At 42.7% G+C, this 24,420-nt stretch overlaps 1 protein-coding gene across 2 annotated transcripts in view; it reads left to right on the top strand.

Annotated features, from left to right (window-relative positions):
* Nucleotides 1-24,420, top strand: part of PARD3B (par-3 family cell polarity regulator beta) — a 579,832-nt gene that overhangs the window by 395,740 nt on the left and 159,672 nt on the right. The window lies entirely within an intron of this gene.

The following is a 24,420-nucleotide window of genomic DNA, read 5'->3' as shown; positions in this document are numbered from 1 at the left end:
CAACTCATAAGAAAAACATTGAAAATCCTTTAAATGTCATAAAATACAAGACCACATCACCCAGCAATGAACAAAATTAATTCTGTTAATTAGTTCTGGTTGCTCAGTGCAGCAAATTGTTTCATTATAGTTTGTTTATAACATGATTTTCTACATAAAAATATGATCAAAGCTTTCTAGAATGATGAAATCTTCTAACAATATCTGACAATCACAAAATCAGCAGCCATGCCAAACAAACTGAAAAGCGAAACACTACCTCCCCCCAGTTTCTGTTATGGCACAACTGACAGTCTGTCTAGGAGAAAGGGAACTTTATCCTGAATATACATAAGTGGTTTTTACAAATTAATTAGTATTTGGCCAAGGTAACATATGCCTAGTACTGCTAGCCTGGGTTCTCCTTTATTTTCAACTTCTAACTCCCCGTTTGGATGCTGGCAATTTGAGAGGTATGTGTCCTTCATTTACAGAAGCCAATGTCTTTTATTAGGATCCTGGCAAGCTAAGAAGTATGCGTCCCATCTGTTAAAGGGCCAGTGTCATTTGCAAAATCGTTGGCAGACTTGAAGGAATGATCCCGTCTGTTTCTAGGGCTAATGTTCCAATTGGACGTGGAATAATTGTTGTTAACATTTCTTTTAGTGATAAATTCTCCTCTGAAATAGAATGTATTCCCTGGAGTGACAGTTAATTGGTAAGAACCTATTAAAAACAGTCAGTTCAATGCCTTTATAATTCTGGTTTATCTTCTCTAATAATTATTCACCTTTCTGACCTGGAAATGTTTGAGACTGAAATGGAGAACAGCAGGTGTGCTTAGAAGCTGATGAACCTAGATGATATTTTTAACTCACATATTTGATTCTTATCCCACAATTAACGAGAGCTGAAATATCACCTTTTTTCCACTGGGCAATTTCATATCCTTTTAATTCTGTTGTGAGGGAGGGGGGATGCTTATCCAGTGAATTCCCAAAGGATGACTTGAGATAAGCAGGCTATTTCTGTTTTCTCTGTCATATCTACATAACCTCACTCTCAAGCTCACATTGCTTGGAGCAGTGGTAGCTAGCAACTGCGTCACAAGTCCATTGCAGCGTGTAGGAATGCTTCGTACTAACAGATGCATGCAGTTCCACAGTTTTCCCCCATCTAATCTGATGAGCCAAGCTACTTGAGAAATAACTGTCTTCAAACCCATGGTGTCTGGGACCACCTATACTACTGCTTGGGCACTCAGTGATTATTTTATGCTGACTGTATTTTTGGATGGTTGGATGGATAAGATGAGTGATAGCTTGTTTGCATGGGACACGGGTGGCGCTGTGGTCTAAACCACAGAGCCTAGGACTTGCTGATCAGAAGGTCGGCGGTTCGAATCCCCGTGACGGGGTGAGCTCCCGTTGCTCAGTCCCTGCTCCTGCCAACCTAGCAGTTTGAAAGCACGTCAAAGTGCAAGTAGATAAATAGGTACCGCTCCAGCGGGAAGGTAAACGGCGTTTCCGTGCGCTGCTCTGATTCGCCAGAAGTGGCTTAGTCATTCTGGCCACATGATCCGGAAGCTGTGCGCCGGCTCCCTCGGCCAATAAAGCGAGATGACCGCCGCAACCCCAGAGTCGGTCACGACTGGACCTAATGGTCAGGGGTCCCTTTACCCTTTACCTAGCTTGTTTGCAGATACAAATTGCCTGTGTGATGCTTCAGTCATCAAATGACGAACATGCATGTACAGTGTGAACTTGTTCCTAGGGAGGACAAGTCTGAAGTAACTCAGGAGCCTAGTTTGGGCTGGTAAAAATAATTTATTGCTCAGCCCTTGGAAAGGTAGCAGATGATATTAACAACAAGAAAAAGGGAAAGCTTCCTTCCTTGTGACATATTACTGGGAGGGGTGGAATTGCAGGAGAGTTTGAAAGATAAGCTCCAAGTTATCCAGTTGAGTGGAACTTTAGTGCTTTATGTTGTTATTGACTGCTCACCTAATGATAGCTTACATAGACAGTAAAGATGAGTTTTATAACCCTGTCCCCAGATTCACTAATCCCATAATGTATAATGTAATTCAGGCCTAAGATTTTAATGCACATATTGGCAACGGCGACTGCACAGCGAGTCGGTGCCATAGATCTTGCTGCCACTATGACTTCACTAGCTGCATACTTTGTCTTGCCTTCCAAATGGACGAAAGCTTCAGGAAAGATTTACTAGAATGTAGACTCTGCACATTCCTTACTAGGAGAGAAATTAATTTATCGTAAAACGTAACAATTGGCGGGCCCGGAGCTGAAAGGAGTATTGTATGTGGTGTGCGAAAGCCACAGGTACAAACAACTTGGCCTTGTAGGAGATTTTAATTGCTCTCCTAATTCGATATCATTGGTAAAAGTTCGTTAGCCTCCTACTGCTCACTTTCCATGCCTGGTAACATGGCAGATTTTGTTGGTGTTGGTGGTGAAAGGAAACAGGGAGAGAATTAGTCCAAGGCCAAGCACTCTGGCCTAACTCTGTGCTGCTTTTCAGAAGAAAGATTCTGATACACTGCCTTCCTTCCACCCAATACTGAGGCCCCCATTAACCAAGGACTGGTGGAATAGGCCAATGTAGGATTTTGTTTTGTTTTTGCGGGTGTCACAGGTTTACATATTCCAGTGGTTTTGGCTTGCTGTGGCCCATGCACAGTTTCACATGTGGTGCACGTCGGATGCAAAAAACCCCTGGGTTCCTACAATACTGCTAGGTGAAAACTGCATTTTTGATGGATAGTGCAAGTACTGTCCACTCCGGGGAGAGAAGCCTCAAAGAAGCAGCTGTTCTTTGGATGGTAGGAGCCAAGCCCAACCAGTCAGATAAGAATTAGCCAGTCTAGCCAGCCACTGAGACTGGAGAAATAAAGATTGCCTTGGTCTAACGCAGGCTTCCTCAACCTCGGCCCTCCAGATGTTTTGAGACTACAATTGCCATCATCCCTGACCACTGGTCCTGCTAGCGAGGGATCATGGGAGTTGTAGGCCACAAACATCTGGAGGGCCGAGGTTGAGGAAGCCTGGTCTAACGTGTAACACATGATAAGTGTAAAAATACCCAACATGCTCTCTTCTTCTCCCGCCAAGTCACTCGGTTGTGTTGAGAGATGTCTGCAGAGAGAATGGGGCCAACCTGTCTGATCAGCCTGACCTCATTCCTGGCTTGGTTGTCAAGAAAAAAGAGTGAAAACATCTCAGAGAAGTCAGAGGGACCAGCTTGCTGTCACACGAAGCAATTCCTTCTGTGAAGCAAATGTCTCCAACGCACAAAGTGGAGAGGATTACGCTGAAAGCGGCCATCTTGGTTCTGACTGGGCCCAAGTGATGGGAACAGTTCTGTGATAAGCATTTCCAGAAAATCTTCTGTTGTCACAAAGGCTGACGGGTGAGCTCTTCAAAAGAATTTTAGTTAAGGAAGCACAATGTCCTCTGTAAGTGTAGATTGGCTAGAATGGCTGTCAAGTGTCTTTTCAACAGTAAATGGGATGTTCTGACACCTAGCAGGGATGATCACGGCCATTTAGCCCAATCAGCCAAGAATGTGCAGATGTCAAGTCTTACAGCTGAAAAAAAATCCACATAAGTCTTAGAAAAGCCCTGTGGTAAATTGCTTTTTAAATTGTTTAAATACCTGACCACCACTTATGTGTGTATTATTTAGATTTTCTTATTCACATTTGTACAGCATGGGCGCCATGTTTTCCTATTTCTTCCTGTTTTTAAGTGTCTTTGGAGCTGTGGCTGGACCTGGCTTTCTTTTCAGCCAAAGCTCAAATGTGCAGATTTCTTCCCCTCCTCACTGACTGCTTGTGCGTTGGAGGTTCCTGTGGAGATGCTGGCACAGAGAGTGTAGTCCACATTGTAAACATAGCTAAGCTGCACCCCTTTGAAGCTTCTGGTAAATTTTCAGTTTCTTTTATGCCTGGAAGAAGCTGCTCATCTATGAGTGGCAATAGCCAGACAAAACCAGTCAGATGAAAACAGGCTAGCCATTTAGACAGGAGGAATTGAGGTGGTGCTGTGGGTTAAACCACAGATCCTAGGGCTTGCCAATCAGAAGGTCGGCGGTTCAAATCCCTGTGACAGGATGAGCTCCCATTGCTTGGTCCCTGCTCCTGCCAACCTAGCAGTTCAAAAGCACGTCAAAATGCAAGTAGATAAATAGGTACCACTCCGGCAGGAAGGTAAACAGCGTTTCCATGCGCTGCTCTGGTTCACCAGAAACATCTTAGTCATGCTGGCCACATGTCCTGGGAAAACTGCCTGCGGACAAACGTCGGCTCCCTCGGCCAGTAAAGCGAGATGAGCACCACAACCCTAGAGTCATCCGTGACTGGACTTAATGATCAGGGGTCCCTTTAACCTAGCCATTTAGACACGAGAATATTTGTTGGTCCAGCCAACAATGTGCTAAAGCTGTAGGTGAAAGTCACCCTTGACACATCAGTGACTCAAAACTAAAGATCCGTTCTCCATAAGGAGACCACTGCTGTTCTTCATTTCCCAGGGATACAGTTTTGGCAGAGAGCAGATTACTAGTCCTTCGTAATCCGAGCTATTGTCTCATCAGAGTGAATCTGTTTTATGGTATGCATAAAGTCATTGTGTAGCTGCTGCTTTTCAAAATTTGGCTAGACGAGCTACAAAGGCTTAAAGTCTACCCATAAAAGGAAAACATTACTTTCAGTGTATTTTCTTTTTAATTGAGATGATTCAGTCTTAAACCACTACAGATTAAACTTTCAATATGGGGAGAGGGAGGCTTCCTTTTCTGAAATGTAAAGTGTCTCCCTCACTCATACCTAGGAGGCTACTCATGTTGCTTTTTAATATGCTTGTCTTTGAAGATCTATCTAAAGTAAACCAGATGTATTGAGTAGCTTGTACTTTGTGATAATCTGTCCTCTTCTTAAAAACTGAATTTAATATTAATATCTGCTGAAAGAGAGCTGTTTTCTTGATTATTTACCTCTTTCTCCTAAGTATCCCCACTGAGATTCTTATTTTCAGGAGATCCTTACATATTTCTGCTGATAAATAAATAGAGATACACACACAAAAATGGGTGTATATATGGAATAATTTATTGTATTTTTTCATAAAAGCTCATGATAGAATATAAATTGTAAATATAAAGGGCCATACATAGCCAATGCACTGCATCAGATGTTGCTCTCCTTGTCCTATCCCCTCCAGTCCCTGCTCCTTCCCCTGATCCCTCAAAATAATCTCCAGAAGGTTGGGGGGATTCTCTGGAGCAGATGGGGGGGGGGGCTTACTGAGGAAGAGAGGGAACAAAGTCCCATTGAGCCAATGGAACTCCACTGGCACAACCTTGCATACAGTTAAATTTTGATGCTGGTTCCTTTGTGATAGGAGCTTATTTTCTTAATAAAAACACTTGTGCCTGTGGTTTTCTCACTGGAGAAAATAAGTGTATAAGCAGAAAAGTAAGAAGTTGAATGTACATCTGGCTCTTATTTTCAGCAGCCGGCAAGGACTGAATATTTAAACAAGTGATTCTCAGACTTAGGACTTTGCAAATGACTTCAAGTTTGTGGTTTACTTCTAGGAAGCCTTCCAACACCGTAGAATTGTTCTCCCCTGTCTTACCGGTCCTGAGCCTTGCTCATGTTAATACTCATTACAGAGGTACCTCGCAAGACGAACGCCTCACAAGACGGAAAACCCGCTAGACGAAAGGGTTTTCCGTTTTGGAGGCGCTTCGCAAGACGAATTTCCCTATGGGCTTGCTTCGCAAGATGACAGCCCATAGGGAAATATCCGGGACAGCGGGGAAGCGCAGCGCGTCTTCCCCACTGTCCTCGGACCTCCTCCGAAGCCGGGCGGTGGGGCGGGAACACCTGCCCCCGCCGCCCGGCTTCGGAACGATGCTCCGAAGCCGGGCGGCGGGGAGGGAACACCTTCTGAAGGCGGGCGGGGGGCGAAAGTCTTTGCTCCCCCCTGCCTGCCTTCCTGGGATAGTGGAGAAACACGCTGTGTTTCTCCACTGTCCCGGACGGCTTTTGAAGGCAGGCAGGGGGGAGCATAGACTTTCGCCCCCCGCCCGCCTTCAGAAGAGGTCCTGGACCTCTTCTGAAGGCGGGCGGGGGGCAAAAGTCTTTGCTCCCCCCTGCCTGCCTGTCCCGGAGGGCTTTTGAAGGCAGGCGGGGGGGAGCAAAGACTTTCGCCCCCCGCCCGCCTTCAGAAGAGGTCCAGGACCTCTTCTAAAGGCTGGCGGGGGGCGAAAGTCTTTGTCCCCCCTGCCTGCCTTCCCAGGGGCTTTTAAATCACCCCGGACAGCGGAGAAGTCCTCCGCTGTCCCGGGGCGATTTTAAAATGCCGCCCGCCAGCATTTTAAGATCGCCCCAGACAGCGGAGAAGTCCTCCGCTGTCCCGGGTTTTTTTTAAATGCTGGGGGTGGGAAGAAAAGCCCTTGTCCCCCCCCCAGCCTTCAGAAGAGGTCCGGGGACAGACCTGGTCTGAAGGCGGTTTCCCTAGGAACGCATTAATTGATTTTCAATGCATTCCTATGGGAAACCGTGCATCGCAAGACGAAAAACTCGCAAGACGAAGAGACTTGCGGAACGAATTAATTTCGTCTTGCGAGGCACCACTGTAAATCAATACATATGTTCTGGAAAGTGGAATTTAATATTGCAGCTGTGAGCATCCTGCACAAGCTACATTCATCCCACAGAAGAAGAAGAAAACATTTTTATTCATGTGTATGGGGAGAGAAAAAAACTGATTTACGCGGCACAGTAAGCTAAACTATGGCTTGCTGGGACCATGCAAGCATCTGGGCCGAGTTGCTTCACAGCCACTTCCATAGAATCCTAGAAGTCAGAAAGGGCCATGAGGGTCATTTCATCCAACCGCCTGCAATGCAGGAATCTTTTGCCCAACATTCTCCTGCCTAGTCGTCTTCTTTTTACTCCTGTGCCAATCTTGGCTACATTTCAGGGTTAGTGAAGAGAGAGCTTAACCATAAGCCTGGGTTCAGACATTGTTGTTGTTGTTTAGTCGTTTAGTCGTGTCCGACTCTTTGTGACCCCATGGACCAGAGCACGGCAGGCACTCCTGTCTTCCACTGCCTCCCACAGTTTGGTCAAACTCATGTTGGTAGCTTCAAGAACACTGTCCAACCACCTCGTCCTCTGTCGTCCCCTTCTCCTTGTGCCCTCCATCTTTCCCAACATCAGAGTCTTTTCCAGGGAGTCTTCTCTTTTCATGAGGTGGCCAAAGTATTGGAGCCTCAGCTTCAGGATCTGTCCTTCCAGTGAGCACTCAGGGCTGATTTCCTTAAGAATGGAGAGGTTTGATCTTCTTGCAGACCATGGGACTCTCAAGAGTCTCCTCCAACACCATAATTCAAAAGCATCGATTCTTTGGCGATCAGCCTTCATTATGGTCCAGCTCTCACTTCCATACATCACTACTGGGAAAGCCATAGCTTTAACTATATGGACCTTTGTCGGCAAGGTGATGTCTCTGCTTTTTAAGATGCTGTCTAGGTTTGTCATCGCTTTTCTCCCAAGAAGCAGGCATCTTTTGATTTCGTGTCTGCTGTCACCATCTGACATGATCATGGAGCCCATGAAGGTAAAATCTCTCACTGCCTCCATTTCTTCCCCTTCTGTTTGCCAGGAGGTGATGGGCCCAGTGGCCATGATCTTCGTTTTTTTTGATGTTGAGCTTCAGACCATATTTTGCACTCTCCCCTTTCACCCTCATTAAAAGGTTCTTTAATTCCTCCTCACTTTCTGCCATTAAAGTTGTGTCATCTGCATATCTGAGGTTGTTATTTCTTCATGCAATCTTAATTCCAGTTTGGGATTCATTTTAGCTCAATGGGGCAAGGGAATAAATAAGACCAGGGAGGAGCAAAGTGGATTTGAGTTCTTCTCTATGAGCCCAAACATCTACGTGGTCCCAGTAAGACACAGTTTGGATTATTGTGACCTTTGAACCAGGCCTGTATATTTGAAGGGATGCTGGAGACTTGAAAATCTATTTCTAACCTATGCAATGTTTCATCTTTTTTCTTTTCTTTTCCAAGTGATAGTGGATATCAATGTTAAGGCAGGTTGTGCCCGAAATGGATAGCAGAAATAGATTATTATTATTATTGCTTCTAAAATAACATTATATAGTAATTGTATTGATAGATATAGAAAGATATTATACTAGAAAATCTTATTGAATTTCAAATAAAACATAGCTAATGTTATTATAACCACAATGCAATGTTAGAACGAGTGTATCTGTGCTGAATCTCCTATACTTTTTGCATCTTATTTGGTAAGAGTTAATTCAACACAGCATTTCTGTTCATTGAATATTCCTGACTTAGCAGCACCGCTAGGTTCTGTGGTTTAGACAAAATAAAGTTTTGGATGAGATCCCAGTTTTAATAGTCCCAATTTATTATAACCATTGAACCCTGATCAGATCACAGATTGGATGAGGTCCCAGTTTTTTAAATGTCCCAATTTACTGCTGCCTCAGAACCCTGATAAGAATACATATTTGATTAAGGTTGGGTTTTTGATATATATATATTTTATAAAAATCAGTTAATTACTTTTAGATTCTTATTAGATCATAGCAGCATAGCTATGGTATGTCTAATTTATGGGGGGAAATATACTGGCTGGTGTTGTGCTAGACAAGGTCGTCATTCTATTTTATGCTGACTACATGAAGTTATCAGATTTCTGGTTTCCAAAGAAACAGCAAAAGCACAAGACAAAAGGATAGGATAGTCAGATCTTCTGCTGGTATACACACCAAAGCATGTAGCAGCAGTTTCACTTCTCCACTGGCTATTTAAGGAATATGGTTGACATACAGGCCAGTGTAAACAGTTTGGTATCTTTCCATCCATAGAGTGTGACGCAGCATTTAGAATAAAGTAGTAACTTTAGAATAAAGTTCTAACTAAAACAGACTTGGAACTTGACAGATTTGCTGCACTGCTCTTGACAAACTGTACTTTTGAGTAATTCAAAAACGGAAAACCTATGTGGACCAAAATGGAAAACTTATGTGTTTCTTCCAATTTTCCATCCTACAGTAGCAATATTCACAGATGTTCTATTCAGGGCGTTTTCACTGCTTCGTTTGTGACTATACCACACTTTCTGATACGGTTTAATCTGCTACTGCTAAACCAGGAAATGCTTGCAGGAAGAGTTAAGACAGTTGTGCTTGCACCTGAATTGAATTCCAGCAGATGTGTGCGCAACAGATCCCTTTTCTATCGATCTTCTACTTGTCAGACGTCTTCTTTTATCAAACTCTCACTGGTCATCTTTTGAAAATAAATAACGATGATTTAAAGTAATTGTCAACCTTAAAAAATGGCTTTCCAAGTCTTGCAGAAGGCATCTCTTTATCACTCGCTCTGTTGGTGCTCCTTTCCCCAGCCAAAAATGTTTTACAGAATAGGGAGGGATATCACACTGTGTGTTTAACTGGTGATAAATCTTTTATACTGTTGCAGTGCAGAACAATGTGCTTCCAGCATTCTGTTTTTGTACTCCTACTCCTCTAGCCTCACAGTGAATGTCTATTGGGTCAGTTCACCACAAATCAAGTTTCTCATACATCTTTGATGGGGATGGAAATAGACAGTTTTCGTACCTGAATGCCCTTCTTTTCTGTTGTTGTTGTTTGTTGTTTGTTTTGTGGCTTATAAACCACAGAGGTACCTTCGTGCCATATGATGATTTTTAGAACTGCATCAAACATCAAACCATGGTTTTACTACCGCAGCCCAAAATTCAGCCTCTTGTAGCCACAACTGAATTCTCAGAATATGTGCCATACAACATGATTTCCCTCCTTCCTCCATATTTTCATTAACAAATGACAGCTTACACTACACTACACACACACACACACACACACACACACACACACACACACAGAGCTCCATGAAAAAGATGAAAATTGAAACGATGTCTCTCCTCTGCAACCTGGAATTTATCTATATTTTCTGTACCACCCATTAACGAAAAGCTCTCCAAGCAGTTCATAAATAGAAGTGTTCACGGTGAGGTGTAAGAATGGAGCACAGAAACAAAACCTTCAATAGCTAAATACTTGCCTCTTTGTGTTCTATAGTTTACATTGGTCAATAATTTTGTGATGATAAGCACTCAGAAGAGAGATAAGCACTACCATAGTTTACGTTATTGAGTCGGGGCTGAAAGACTACATGCATTGTAAATTATTGCACAGTGTATAGAGAACAAAAGTCAAGAGCTTGTTGTAAGTTGGAGGTTGTCGGGATCAGGCAAGACTTGAGCTAAGTACATTGCCGTATGTGTACTAGCCTTCCTTGTGGTGAAACAGTTATGGTTTGAGGGGAGGTGGGGGGAGGGGTAGTACAGTCAGACCTCCATTTACATAACCCTCTGGTTATGTAAACTTCGGGATGCGTGCGCGGCAAACCCGGAAATGTTTTACTGGGTTTCACCACATGCACATGCACAGGTTGCGGAAACCACGGGATCCAACCGGACCTCTGGAACGGATCCCATCCACAACCGGAGGTACCACTGTAATTCTTTCCTAGCCAATAGCATGGCTGCCTCTCACACCATTGTTAAAAACAAAACAAAAGAACCATTTTTGGTCTTAAGGTAAAGGTAAAGGGACCCCTGACCATTAGGTCCATTCGTGGCCGACTCTGGGGTTGCGGCGCTCATCTCGCTTTATTGGCTGAGGGAGCCGGCATACAGCTTCCGGGTCATGTGGCCAGCATGACTACGCCGCTTCTGGCGAACCAGAGCAGTGCACGGAAATGCCGTTTACCTTCCCGCCGGAGTGGTGCCTATTTATCTACTTGCAGTTTGACGTGCTTTCGAACTGCTAGGTTGGCAGGAGCAGGGACCAAGCAACGGGAGCTCACCCCATTGTGGGGATTCAAACCAGCAATCTTCTGATCGGCTAGGCTCTGTGGTTTAACCCACAGCGCCACCCGCGTCACACATGTTAGACTGACTATAAATGCTTTGCCTGTGTAAAAGACAAAATCTGAATTTGTCTCTAGATTTCTCTGCACATGCCTTTCCCTGATTTCCAGAGTGGTTTTATTTATCTTTTGACAGCTGCCTCCTTTTTGATCTGATGCTCTCCGGCATTCCTCATCTTCTGGCTCCCCTGCCTATGATAGACGTGGACTCCAGGTTGACTTCCTTGGGTTTCTTTTATCCAACTGCTTCCTAATTTTAAAATAAGTTCCCCTGTGAGATTTGTCTCCATGTTTCAGCCCATTTCCACTCCCACTCCTGCGCAGGACTAACCATACTTTCAGCCATAGCCTGCTGTTGACAGAGTTTTAGTTACTCCATCGCTGTTGCTGGGATTACGGCCACACGGAAACACATTATAAATTGGCAGCCTGCCACCATCTGCTCTTTCTTTCTTTCTTTCTTTCTTTCTTTCTTTCTTTCAAGAGTCTAAAGCAGCAGGACTCTTGAGATTTTTATTTTTTTAAAAAAAAAATGGGTATAGTTGTGTTGGTTTAAGCATCCATCTGCTGACTCTTCAGGTTCCAACTTCTAACCACATATCATCACCATGAAACACAAACCTGAGTTGTAGTGCATTTCATTAATAAGTCTGACCAGAAGGATAAAGGCACTAATGAAATAGAAAATGAGCCGGTCAGAATTTTCCCAAATCAGATAATGCAGGTAAGAAGAAGAAATATTTTAAATAAAAATGGCAATGTTTCTAGGATTATTATTTTTCCTAGGTAACATAGATTATAGGTAGGGGGTCTTAGAGCTTGCTTGATTACTGCAGACCCCTTGTGAGAATAAATTATTCCTGCAGATATATAGAGATAGCCTCCTCTTTTGCTCCTCAGCAAAGACACAAAATGGAATCCACCCAGCATAGCTTTTCCTGAGGGAAGGCAACTTTTAAGAAGTGTTTGAAGAAGAGTTTGGATTTGATATCTCACTTTATCACTACCCAAAGGAGTCTCAAAGCGGCTAACATTCTCCTTTCCCTTCTTCCCCCACAACAAACACTCTGTGAGGTGAGTGGGGCTGAGAGACTTCAGAGAAGTGTGACAAGCCCAAGGTCACCCAGCAGCTGCATGTGGAGGAGCGGAGACGCGAACCCGGTTCACCAGATTACAAGTCTACCACTCTTAACCACTACACCACACTGGCTTTGGTTGCGTTTGTATAGGCAAGCTTATTTGAGAAATTGCCATAGAATAAAAAAATGAGGCATGAAGGCAGAGCCCGTCGGCCCATGATCCAAGACGGTCATTCTTTTGAAGAGTCCTACATTTGGGTTACCATAAGAAAAGGCACAGAGGAATGATACTAAAGTTAAACAGTAAACTTGGTTTATGTGCTGGCTAAACCCAGTAGAGAACAGGGCAAGATACATCCAGACTTGTCCCAACAAGAAGACACCCCTATATCTGATCGCTGATGATAGTCATTGTTTGGATGGGGGGGCTTTTATCCATTTCTGCAGTCACACAATCAACCAGTAGCTGAACTGGGTTCCACACAGTCACAAAAACGAAGTCACAAGCCGCAGTCACAGGTCAGTCCCATAAAACAAAGTCACAGTCAAAAAACCGAAAAAGCCACACAAACCAAAACACAAAAAATAAATAAATAGCAAAAACAGAACCTCCAAATATCACCTCTGTGTTGTGTGGGTGCTTGGAACTCAACAGCTGGCAGACTCAACAGGAAGCCTCTGATTAGCAGCAAGGGACTCAATTAACAAACGAAACACACTCAACAGGAACCAAACGATGAAAAGCGACCCCTAAAACAGCAGCCGGGCCCAACTTATATACAGTGGTACCTCGGATTACATACGCTTCAGGTGACAGACGCTTCAGGTTACAGATTCCGCTAACCCAGAAATAGTACCTCGGGTTAAGAACTTTGCTTCAGGATGAGAACAGAAATCGTGCTCTGACTGCACGGCAGCAGCAGGAGGCCCCATTAGCTAAAGTGGAGCTTCAGGTTAAGAACAGTTTCAGGTTAAGAACGGACCTCTGGAACGAATTAAGTATGTAACCAGAGGTACCACTGTATATTAAAAAAATGACTCAACCGGGAGCACTCATTTCCGGATTGCAATTGGACTTAGTCCAAAATGGACTTATAATAGACTGGACTTTAGTCAAGCTACCACTGTACTGTGCAGCCCTCATCCCTTAGTTTCATTCTCACCTAGCTTTGTGTTGCTAGGTAATGTGACCTGTTGTGATCTCTTCTAGACCCAGAGTTCTTAAAGTAGGAGGTAGGCATCTCTGCAGAAGAATAAGAGATTGTAGGGAAAGTAGGATGCGGGTGGCGCTGTTGTCTAAACCCCTGAGCCTCTTGGGCTTGCCAATCAGAAGGTCGGCAGTTCAAATCCCTGCGATGCGGTGAGCTCCCGTTGTTCTGTCTCAGCTCCTGCCAACCTAGCAGTCCGAAAGCATGCCAAAAAAGTGCAAGTAGATAAATAGGTACCACTCTGGCGGGAAGGTAAACGGTGTTTCTGTGCACTGCTTTGGTTTTGGTGTTCTGTTGCGCCAGAAGCGGCTTAGTCCTGCTGGCCACATGACCCGGAAAAACTGTCTGCAGACAAACGCTGGCTCCCTCGGCCTGTAAAGCAAGATGAGCACTGCAACCCCAGATTCGTCTGCAACTGGACTTAACTGTCAGGGGACCTTTACCTTTACCTTTTTAGGGAAAGTGAAGGCTGCTCTCTGACTCTTCCCTATTTTTCGTTCTATGGCACTTTTACCATCAGGAAGAACCTTGCAATTTCACTGAGTGATAGCAATTGTGATCCATATCTTGTATTCTCTGTGTTTTTATTTCCATCATCATGGCTGATGAGTTGGTTGCTATGCATCTATGCCTGCTATTTGACAAAATTTGCCCCGTGGACGCAGTTGATCAAACCCAAAGGTTGTTACGGCAACTCCAAAGCCTGATTTGTCATTGATGTGGCAGGCTTTTGTAAGAAGAGTAACTTGTATATGTTCTCTGATTGCTAGAAATAATAGCAAGTTTCCATTTTCTGCATTATGCTTTGAACAATTGTGCCCAAAAGTGTTTCAGAAACAAGTCCAATGGGAAGAACAACAGATGGAATCTCCATTGTCTCCCACTCTAAACTTGTGCCTTAGAAGAGCAAAGTTTGGGGAAGAAATGAAAGGTTTTCTGCCGATTGTCTCCTGTGAGTTCTAGACAGGGTGGATAAAAATCAATGATTTTTTTAAAAAGTATATTTTTTATTTAAATTGGATTCTTTTTAATTTAAATTGGATTTTTAAACTAAAATGCTTTTGGGGGAAAAATATTTCTAAACATAGTCTTCTCTTTAAGTTACACTATAGTCCAAAGGCTATTCATCAGGAAATAAGGTTTTGTTTTAAGTTTTTCATGTGTGCTAAAACTTAGTCTAAGTTTTTTTTAAAAAAACCCACACACACCGTTTAACCATATCAGTTAACAAACATGGATACATATGCTATAATGTTATTGTTTTAGTTAAATAAATTGTTTGAATTGTTATTAAGGAAATGATTGTTTTTCTTTTTCCAATAAAGTACAGCAGAAAAGTTGTCCAAATATAAATAGGTAACTTATTAAATCTCACAGTAATTGCATAATTATATGTCTATGTGTTTCTAATAGTATAACCAAATCAGTAATTTTTGATATAACTGTAAAAACTACACTGAAAATTTATTATTCCCAAAAATGAAACCTTCATCCGGTTGTAAATATTAAGATTATAACAGCAAAAATGAGTCTTCCTGTAAAAGAAAGAGATTTAAATCAAGTCTTACTGAAAAGTGATTTAAATCGATTTGATTTAAATACATTTGATTTAAAACAAATGTACCCTGGTTCTAGACACTTCAGAGCACTTGTCTCCTTGCTGGTGGTTCTGTCTACCAGCTCAGGCATGAAAGCAAAGCCATCAGGAAAGCCCCTCTCCCCTTTCTTGCGATATAGCCTCCTTAATTCCCCTCTTTGCCCTGAGACTTGAAGAAAATTCAGAATTAAAGAGTAGAATTGAGAGAAGTTGCTTTTGATCCTCCCAGTGCCCCCTAGGACAAGCTAGTGCTTTCTTAAAGAAACTCACCTGGATTTTCTTGGCATTGTTGTTGTTGTTTAGTCGTTTAGTCGTGTCCGACTCTTCATGACCCTATGGACCAGAGCACGCCAGGCACTCCTGTCTTCCACTGCCTCCCGCAGTTTGGTCAATTCATGCTGGTAGCTTCGAGAACACTGTCCAACCATCTCGTCCTCTGCCGTCCCCTTCTCCTTCTGCCCTCCATCTTTCCCAACATCAGGGTCTTTTCCAGGGAGTCTTCTCTTCTCATGAGGTGGCCAAAGTACTGGAGCCTCAGCTTCAGGATCTGTCTTTCCACTGAGCACTCAGGGCTGATTTCCTTCAGAATGGATAGGTTTGATCTTCTTGCAGTCCATGGGGCTCTCAAGAGTTTCCTCCAACACCATAATTCAAAAGCATCAATTCTTTGGTGATCAGCCTTCTTTATGGTCCAGCTCTCACTTCCATACATCACTACTGGGAAAACCATAGCTTTTCCTATACGGACCTTTGTTGGCAAGGTGATGTCTCTACTTTTTAAGATGCTGTCCAGGTTTGTTATTGCTTTTCTCCCAAAAATCAGGTGTCTTTTAATTTCGTGGCTGCTGTCACCATCTGCAGTGATCATGGAGCCCAAGAAGGTAAAATCTCTCACTGCCTCCATTTCTTCCCCTTCTATTTGCCAGGAGGCATAAGGGGCCGTCCAATCTTAACAACTGTTAAGCTTAAGGAAGCACCCATAGATAAGGCAGCAACTGGAAAAGGAAGGAGGCTGTAAGGAATGGAAAACAGCTGAAACTTCGCATTTTGCAAAGGGGCAACGACAGAACTGGTATTAATGGGGGGTTGGAAGGCCTTGATTTCCACACACAGCTAATTCTGCACATGAATGTTGTGGGCAATACATTAGCAAATAATGAAATGCTGCGGAAATACACAATTAATGTGGGTTTGCTTTCAAGGTGAGCTTACTACCATTTTTAGGGAAATCACAAAGGTCTATTACACAGTAGGTGCATTTTCAAATATTTTAAAATGCGGCCTTCCAAATGATTATTTGCAAGGCAGGAGAAATAAGTTAGCGGGAATATGGTAAAAGAGGCAAAAATGTGTACAGTATTGTTCAGGCATTATAACTGAACTATCAAGTGAAAAATGGAACTGGATAAAAGAGAGATAATTGACGAAACAGTATAGATTTTCCACAGAGGAGCGAGAAATAAACAAGAAATATTAATGCAATTATAATAGCCTTGTCGGGGAGATGAAGCATTGATCATGGACAAATTCACATAGCCTAGTATTGGCTAGCCAAGTAGAACATAAAGAGGAAGTCATTGTCTTTGAGCAGGTACAATTGTAGGCGGCATTTGTAAGGGAACAAAGTGAAGAAACTATATATATATATGTATTCTTTCTTTCTGTAGGAACGAAAGAGAATTGTGGTGCCCCAATTCCAGCTTTTGTTGTGTACAGAGTGCCAGTATTGACAGCAGTACAAATTATTGTTGCTATCAAATATGAAAGAATACTACTATGTCTAAGATGGATTGAGCCACTATGGTGGTCTCCTCCTTGGGTACAATTTAGAAATCTCTCTAAGTTTTTAAGAGAAAAAAAATCTGGGCCTAGTACTTTCCTTCCTTCCTTCCTTCCTGAAATTGGCACCCATTTTTCCTTCCAAAGGAGCCCAGTACTTTTAATGAGCCTTCTTGAGTCTGCCCCTGAAGAACTCTTAGGACCAACAACAGTCGTACCTCGGAAGTCGAAAGGAATCCATTATGGAAGTCCGTTCGACTTCCAAAACATTCGGAAACCAAAGCACGGCTTCTGATTGGCTGCAGGAAGCTCCTGCAGCCAACCAGAAGGAGCAGAAGCCCCGTCGGACATTCGGGTTCCAAAGAACATTTGCAAACTGGAACACTCACTTCCGGGTTTGGGAGCCAAAACGTCCAAGTACCAAGGCGTTCGGCATCCAAGGTACAACTGTACTCCAGTGCTGTTTAACTTTTTCTGTATTTAAGCCCACTATCCCAAAGGGCTTAATAACCATAGTCACACCCATTCCCTCCTAGCCCCTCCCCCCTGCAAATACTTACTAGGTTTACTCTTTACTCACAGCTGCTTGGGAGAAGGCTTTACTGTGTATAGTAAAGCGGGTTTTGAGCACACATACATAGTATCAGTCTATGAAATACAGCATATTAGCTTTATTCTGGTGACATAAGTTTCACTTCAGCTACTGAAAGTTCTTCCAGATATTTCGTGTAGGGTTGTATTTAGTTGTTTGCCTCTGCTGACGGACGGCTCTTTCAGCCAACTGAAGCTTTGTGAGCTGGAAAGGGGAGAGTGTCGTTTTTGTGAATTCGGCATCAGCCCTGCAATCTGCTGTGCCACATACCTTACCATTGGTGCGTTGTACAACTTGTTTCTTGTTGACTTCCAAAGTCAGATGCAAAACTTAAGCAAAATTAAAGGAAATCATTCAAAATTGGCTCAGTTTCCAAAAGCGAAACGTGTTGCATAATGAGCTTCCCTTAGGCCCAAGCGCAGCTTAGTTTGTGTTTCAGCAGGGAGTAAACGTATCACACAAGTGCCAAAGGACTGCATCCCTCTTATTGTATTAGTTACTGGTAGGTAGCCGTGTTGGTCTACCATAGTCGAAACAAAATAAAAAAAATTCCTTCCAGTAGCACCTTAGAGACCAACTAAGTTTGTTATTGGTATGAGCTTTCGTGTGCATGCACACTTCTTCAGATACACTGAAACAGAAGTCACCAGACCCTCTCATGTGTAAGGCTCTGGTCACTTCTGTTTCACTGTATCTGAAGAAGTGTGCATGCACACGAAAGCTCATACCAATAACAAACTTAGTTGGTCTCTAAGGTGCTACTGGAAGGAATCCTCTTATTGTACATTATTAATTTTAAAATTTCTAAGATGCCTTTTGACCAAACTGGGTCAATAATAGCCTTCAGTAGTATCAAACACAATTGTTTAATACTGGCTCACCTGTCCATTCATTTTTAAAAAATGCATGTACAGTGGTACCTCAGGTTAAGTACTCAATTCGTTCCGGAGGTCCATTCTTAACCTGAAACGTTTCTTAACCTGAAGCACCAGTTTAGCTAATGGGGCCTCCTGCTGCCGCCAGGCTGCCAGAGCACGATTTCTGTTGTCATCCTGAAGCAAAGTTCTTAACCCAAGGTAATATTTCTGGGTTAGCGGAGTCTGTAACCTGAAGCATATGTAACCTGAAGTGTATGTAACCTGAGGTACCACTATAAAACAAATATTTTGCATTGGAGTCCAATTGACCAATTGCTATTTCTTCCAAGAAAAGGCATGGTGAAATTTGTTGGTGGAATGGGACTAAGTAGCAATAGATAAAGGACAAGCCATTGGGGTAAAAGAGGGAAAGTTGAACTAAAGAAGCATTAATGAGACTAGCAAAAGCAGCAAAAGATTATTACGAATGACAGCAATGTGTTTATTCCTTTCTATCACTAACGTTCACCCATGGGCCTGCTGTTAGTTTGTTTATCACAATCATATACCGCCTTTGCTCCAGTTTGCTAAAGGTGACATATATGGCTCTTCTTTTCCCATTTTATCTTCACAATAATCCTCTTGAGAGAGACACACTGTAGGCTGCATTCAACCATCTCTTTGCGGCCCAAAGACTCTTTGACCCAGAGGGTACTTCCACCAACACAGAAAGGAAGGGGAAGAGATTTTCACTGGTTCTGCTTCAGAGGTTTGGCAAAGAATGATATGTGCAAGCAGTGGCGCCTGAGTTTCCAGCAGACCTAATCCACAAACTTGCAGCAATTTTTAACGGCAGGAAACATGGGTTTTTCTTTCAAATTAAAGCAGAGATCCTTAGAATCCTGGACTCTTGTGTTGTCCATTTTGGTGCATGATCAATATTGTGAATAATTGCACTCACAAACGGCTCTGCTTATGACTTAAGTGTTAACCTGCACTTTGAGCCACAACACACATTTTTCCCATAGCAGCAACCGGGGAATAATCTATTTGGCTAGCAGTTCCCTCTGCAGCAAAGCTAATACTGAACCAGTCAGGCAGCTGGATGTATTTGCCATAGCATAACCACACTGAGATTTGAGTTTATTGGTAGGGAGACCCAGAAGGGAGTACATTCATGAGGCAGGAGGGCAAATAACACCCTAACTCATATAGGTTGAGAAAGAGGGGGTTATTGTGTGGCCTTTGTTCTTATTTCTGTTATGTACAGTGGTACCTCGATCTACGAACAATCCTAAAAAAGCCAATGCAATTCTGGGCTGCATCAATAGGAGTATAGCATTTAGATCAAAGGAAGTAATAGTGCCACTGTTTTCTGCTCTGGTCAGACCTCACCCGGAGTACTGTGTCCAGTTCTGGGCACCACAGTTCAAGAAGGACACTGACAAACTGGAACGTGTCCAGAGGAGGGCAACCAAAATGGTCAAAGGCCTGGAAACGATGCCTTATGAGGAACGGCTAAGGGAGCTGGGCATGTTTAGCCTGGAGAGGAGGAGGTTAAGGGGTGATATGATAGCCATGTTCAGGGGGTTGGACTCAATGGCCCTTGTGGTCTCTTCCAACTCTATGATTCTATGAAAACAGCTGGAGGGCCGAGTTTGGCCATGCCTGTTCTAATGATCCTTGTGGTCCCTCCAACTCTATGAATCTATGACAGCAGAAGACAGAAGCATTCAGAAACAGATGCTAATCAATTGACTGACAGATTATTATTTTTTAAAAATAAATCAATCTTCATTTGTAAACAAAACCCTATAGTGGGGTGTGTAAAAAAAAAAAAATCTTTTCTACATTATAATTTCTCTTGAAAGCACTCTGTGTGTAAGAAAGAGCTAGAGAGCATCCATTCAGTTGCCCCCCCCCCCATGTCTTTGGTATTGATGTTTCTTACCTTTATTTGCAATGGAAATCCATCTTGGTTGTTGCCATGCAGCAGGCATTCACCGACAATGGGATCCATAGGCTGCACTCTCCCAGGAAGGATTGTTTCTGTTGACAAAAATTGATCGGGTTTTAACTTTCTACATATATATCCATGCATTTGTTCCATCAAGACATTGAATGGGCAGACCGGGCCTCTGCTTCTCTCTCTCTCGCTGTTATGTGATCTTTCTTTCATCTTTCTTTCAGTGACCCTCGGAGAATTGAGCCTCTTTCATTTTTATTTTTTGAAAAAAATCTGTTCACTAATTACTTGTGTGCTAGGGATTGTTACATTATGGAAATAAAAGGAGATGTTCATTCTTTATTTTTTATCTGTGGCAACCTCAAAGCCTCTCCTTAATCCTATTTTTGTTTGTTTACAGCTCTTCCAACTTTCTGGGGATTACTTGCATCTGAAGAATGCAAAAAAAAACCCAAACCCAACCCCCCCCTACCATCCTAGAGGCTTGTTCTTGCCTCCATTTAACAATAAGCATTCTGTATAGGGGCATTACAGTGATTGCAGATAGGGTGTTTGTGCTCATGATTAAAGGATCAGAAATAGATAATGGGTTTTCTTTCCAAACCACTCCCTTTGGCAAGCGAGCCCCATCTGCCTTTATTTTGGCACCGGCCCTTAACCATCGGTTAGGGCTAACTTGTTGGGTTTGGGTAAAAGGGAAAATGTGGTACGGCATCATAAAAGGAGAATGTCCTAGAACCAGGTATGGGACAGGTATTCTTTGGTGGGAGAACCACAGCAAAGATTTAAAATCACAAATCATGCAGCAAAGTAAAGCATGGAAATGTTCGACCTTTAAAACATCCCCTTCTAAGTCGCTTCCAAAGTTCCCTTAGCGTAGAAAGAGACCACACGTTTGGTAAGTTGAAAGTGGTTTACTTACAAACCCTCCAAAGGTCAGATTCATGTGTTTTTCCACATAGCAAGAAAATATAGGCTGCATAACTTAGATTCCAGAATGGCAAGAGTTTCTAAATTATTGGTATATAAACGCAAATGTGGCTTGCTTAAGCCACATGGTCTAAGCTCTGAGCACCCAGCTTAGACCTTGCTGGTAGAGATCACATGGTTGAATGAAAGAACAAAAGCTTCATCCCAAAGTGAGGAGGGGTGAGCTAGCTAACCCCTTAATGTATTAATTAGAGTTAAGCGTGTTGGTTATATGAGTCTGGATATCCCACATAACTTGGGTTCTTTATTAAGCAGGGTTTGAAAACTAGTTTCAAAGCAGATAATGATAATGATAATGATAATTATGATGATGATGATGATAATAATAATAATAATAATAATAATAATAATAATCATCTGTACCCCACCCATCTGGCTGGGTTTCCCCAGCCACTCTGGACGGCTTCCAACAAAGATTAAAAATACACTAAAATAAGATATGGGGGGAAAAAAGGTTTCACAAATGGGTAAAAGTTTAATGGTAAGGATTTGCTGAACTAACAAATCGAACTGGAATACAAAGAAGGGAGGTATGAGGAGGTCCGAGGAAATAAGTGTATGGAAGTTATGTTATTGAAAATTAATGTGTGTTTTTAACTGTTTTTTATTTTGTATGTCTATTTTTATTTTTTTCTGTTATATCTTAAAAACTTTCAATAAATATTTTTTAAAAAAAATACATCACACATTAAAAACTTCCCTGAACAGGGCTGCCTTCAGATGTCTTCTAAATGTCAGGTAGTTGTTTATCTCTTTGACATCTGATGGGAGGGCATTCCACAGGGCGGACGCCACTACCAAGAAGGCCCTCTGCCTGGTTCCCTTGCGCTGGACCTCAGTGTCCAGGCAGAACGATGGGGGACTGGGGGAGATACTGCACAATCCTGCAGCCCATACGAAATGCTGATGGACCATGATATCCTGCTACCATGAGGGGTTCTTGGGTGGCTATGAAGATGATGGGAAGGGGGAGGGAAGATCAAAATGGGTAGCTAAGATTTTTGAAGTGTTCAAGAAAAAACCTGTTTATAAGCTTAAAGAGGTAGGGAACTCAGTAAATGGGTTAAAGAGATAAATTTATTTTGTCTAGAAAGACCTTATAAAAAAGCACCACTATTACTTCTTTAATACAGAAGATCCAGACTTCTTTCCTTGAGGCGGCATTTTTGTTGCAGATGTGATGTATTTGCACAATCAAAGTTAACATTTAGCTGTGATTCTCTCTTCCCCACTCCACTTTCCCTCAAGATTTATGGATCCCTGCGTATGGCGAATTCACACATGGGGTTATCTGTCTCTACGTGCGTTAGGGACTTGCGTTTGCCTCCAGTTTCCCAGCACTGAATGAGAAACTGTCATGTAAAACCATCAGGATTTGCGGTTTGCACTCTGGCTATTCACACAACACTAAACCCAAGTTTCGCACTGAGTGTACAACTTACAGAGAACTGGAGCTTGATCAAGGCTATCTAACCTTGTGTGCCTTTATGATGATACATGGGTTGCAAACCTCTTTTACACAATGCCCGCATCTTCGGTTTTAGATATGTCCTTGGCATATACCTAAAGCCTGTAATATATGAAGAAGTCCTCTGATCTCACAATCATTCTTAGTGAAAGACACTGTGGTATAATAATTTTACATTTACTGGGTAGCAAGCACTGTATAAGCTTTAATGTCTTCATGCCTTCTCATTTGTGTTCATTTTCTAGAGGCACCTATTTCCCCTCTTCTCTGCCTAGTTTACCTAATTCTTGGTGTGTGTTTTTCCCTAATTTGCCATCCAAAGTTACTCGTTTACTGGTTCTTGATTTTCCTCCAACTTCAAAAGTTGATGCTATAAAAAAACATTTACTATTCTCTCGCCGTTCTTTTCACACATCCTCTACACCTACTTGCTTCCAGGAGCATCTTCTGTTCTCCAGAATTTAATAATGGTGGGTAAAGCCTGGCTTTTTTTAATTGGCAGCTTTCCTGCGCTTTAATCCGTCTCTTGCCTTTCATTCCCTGCTCTCCGCGTACCAGGGCTCATCTTGCTGCTGTGATCTTTTCCGTTGCTTTAATTATGGAGTGTGGCAGCTGAACGTTTAAGTTTCATATTAATAGCGCCTTGTTTAAAGTTTTCAGTTGCAAAGCAAATGTTGAATCATCTGAATTTGGCGAGGTTTGAAATTATACCTGGGTATGTTTTTACCGTTCCTATTCCCAGCAGATTACACAATGGCACTGATTAGCAGCCGCATTTTGTAATACCACTTAAGGCTTTATCACAGTGGAGTACTGCCAGTAATAGTCTTTAATTCACTTACATGTACCAATTCATCTCTGTCAGGCTTCTATTCATTTCTTCCCTGTCTTACTCTGTCCCTAGCCTCTGTATAATGCGGTATGATGTCCCCCACTTAAGTGGGGGAGGGGGTCCAAAAATCCCTAGTGAACTGACTCTGGTCTTTTTGACTCTTCAGGCAACCCAACCCCCCTTGCATTTATATGCCCACATTATTGCACTTCTCACAGAGGAAATGGCGCTGATAATGTTATCTGTTACAGTGGTGCCTCGCAATCTGTTCCGCGAGTCTCTTCGTCTAGCGGTTTTTTCGTCTTGCGAAGCAACCCTATTAGCGGCTTAGCGGATTAGCGCTATTAGCGGTTTAGCAGCTATTGAAGGCTTAGCAGCTAAAAGGCTATTAGCGGCTTAGCGGCTTAGAAAAAGGGGGGGAGCGGGAAAAAATTGCAAGACGTTTTCGTCTTGCGAAGCAAGCCCATAGGGAAATTCGTCTTGCGAAGCGCATCGAAAAACGGAAAACCCTTTCATCTAGCGGGTTTTTTGTCTTGCGAGGCATTCGTCTTGCGGGGCACCACTGTATGCGGGGCAAAGAAGAAGAAGTTACTTTTTGTCAGGCATTTAATATGGACCTGTTATAGAGATGTCTTTTTCATAAACCTCAAAGTAATGCATGTTTGTGCAGTTAGGATATGGGTCACCACGTTGCAAATACCCGTATTTTTCGCTCTATAAGACGCACCAGACCATAAGACGCACCTAGTTTTTGGAGGAGGAAAACAAGGAAAAAAATATTCTGAATCTCAGAAGCCAGAACAGCAAGAGGGATCGCTGCGCAGTGAAAGCAGCAATCCCTCTTGCTGTTCTGGCTTCTGGGATAGCTGTGCAGCCTGCATTCGCTCCATAAGACACACACACATTTCCCCTTACTTTTTAGGAGGGAAAAAGTGAGTCTTATAGAGCAAAAAATACGGTACTTGGATGGCGATGGGGCGCTTATCTGTTGCGAATCGTGGTGGATTTATGATTGGCGTGCTTGCTTGATATATGTCGCGTT

Source organism: Podarcis liolepis, assembly GCF_965112155.1.
Source record: "Podarcis liolepis genome assembly, chromosome: 1".
In the NCBI taxonomy this organism is placed as follows: domain Eukaryota; kingdom Metazoa; phylum Chordata; class Lepidosauria; order Squamata; family Lacertidae; genus Podarcis; species Podarcis liolepis.
The sequence above is the reverse complement of the archived record's forward strand: the minus strand, read 5'-3'. Positions and strand labels throughout refer to the sequence as shown.